The sequence below is a fragment of the Lepus europaeus genome, chromosome 5 (genome assembly GCF_033115175.1).
Source record: "Lepus europaeus isolate LE1 chromosome 5, mLepTim1.pri, whole genome shotgun sequence".
Classification (NCBI taxonomy): Eukaryota; Metazoa; Chordata; class Mammalia; order Lagomorpha; family Leporidae; genus Lepus; species Lepus europaeus.
Window position 1 is genome coordinate 156,251,710 of NC_084831.1, and position 1,777 is coordinate 156,253,486.

The 1,777-nt window shown below is 44.6% G+C and overlaps 1 pseudogene; it reads right to left on the reverse strand.

Annotated features, from left to right (window-relative positions):
• Positions 1 to 801: 801 nt before the first annotated feature.
• Positions 802 to 1,199, reverse strand: LOC133759321 (small ribosomal subunit protein eS12-like; annotated as a pseudogene).
• Between the last annotated feature and the right edge of the window lie 578 nt (positions 1,200 to 1,777).

Below are 1,777 nucleotides of genomic sequence, written 5' to 3' on the forward strand. Positions count from 1 at the left end.
GGCCACTGTGGCCATCTGGGGGGTGAACCAGCAGATGGAAGACCTCTCTCTGTCTCTACCTCTCTCTGTAACTGTCTTTCAAATAAAATAAGTCTTTGGAAAAAAAAAAAGTTAAGTGCCTGAACACATTGGCCAGAATAGCCCTGTGTCCCTCAACTTGGCAACTTTTTTAACTTTTATTTAGTAAATATAAATTTCCAAAGTACAGCTTAGGGATTACAATGGCTTTTTCCCCCCCTATAACTTCCCTCCCATCTCCCGCTCCCTCTCCCATCCCGTTCACATCAAGATTCATTTTCAACTGTCTTTAATATATACTAATATATTATATTATATACTAATAATATATACTAATATATACTAAATTGATCTCCTGTAATATAGAGATTAACAGTTTGCACACAGAACATAAGGTGTTTGAGTACTAGTTATAGCATTAATTCACAATGTACAGCACATTAAGGACAGAGATCCTACATGAGGAGTAAGTGCACAGTGACTCCTGTTGTTGACTTAACAAATTGACACTCTTGTTTATGGCATCAGTAATCGCCCTAGGCTCTTGTCATGAGTTGCCAAGGCTATGATGGCCTATTCTTTCTACTGGGATCTCACTCACAGAGATCTTTCATTTAGGTTTTGTTTTTTTGTTTTGTTTTGTTTTTTGTTTTGTTTTGTTTTGCCATAGTGTCTTGGCTTTCCATGCCTAAAATATTCTCATGGGCTCTTCAGCCAGATCCGAATGCCTTAAGGGCTGATTCTGAGGCCAGAGTGCTGTTTAGGACATCTTGGCAACTTTTTTTAATGAGCCAAATTTTTATTTGTTCGTTTCTTGCATTTGAAGTATTCTTCGATGACATCCTTGGCCTGAGAGTCTTTGCCATAGTCTTTAACCACTACACAACTCACCTAACCACTTTACGGGGTTTCCCCTCTCGCTCAGTTTTACAGAGGCCTACCCACTCCAAGTTTCTTTTGTCATCAACCTTAATGAGGTTGAGCTGGTGCTTAGCACAGAGGGCCTCCACCAGCTTGACATGCATAAGCTCACCACAGTTAGATGCCAGCACTCAAAGATGGGCTTGGTGCTTGTCTAAGGCTTTGGCAGCTTCATGAAGTCCACGTGCTAGGCCATCATGGATGAGGGCGGCAGTATTACGGTCCATCACACCTCCGGCAGCAACGCCTTCCTTGGCCATGGCGGTGGGTTACAGGTCAAGCCCAATCTTTAACACACCCAGGTCTCCACCTGCACCCGACTTGGTGGTGGCAGGGAAAGAGAACTTGGCAACACTGCTCTTCCTACAGCCCCATAGGAAGGAAGGGATCCCGTGGCCACCTGTGCCTAGAGAACTTGACAAAGTTTCCCTGACACAATGCCAAGGGCGACAGTCAAGAACTCAGTTCGGGAAACTCTTGAAAAGGCCTGGCCCAGAGATGGGAGGGGAAGGCGGGTGCAGACTCCACTGTCCAACAGTGCTCGGGGTGCACCAGCTAGCCTTGTTCTCATGAAGCGTACATTACAGTGCATGCCCACAGACAATAAAACACAATCAGCATTTAAATTATGATATGGTAGGGGGAGAAACATGCTTTAAAAAGAATGTAGACCAAGACAATGGAGATCAGCTATATGACAGAGGACCGGCTGTACTTTATTTGAGAAGCAGAGAGACAGGAACACAGAGAGCTCCAATCAAGGTGGACTCCTAAATGCCCATGATGGCCCAAAGCCAGGAACAGTAAGCTTAACCCCAGGTCTCACGTGAGGGTGGCT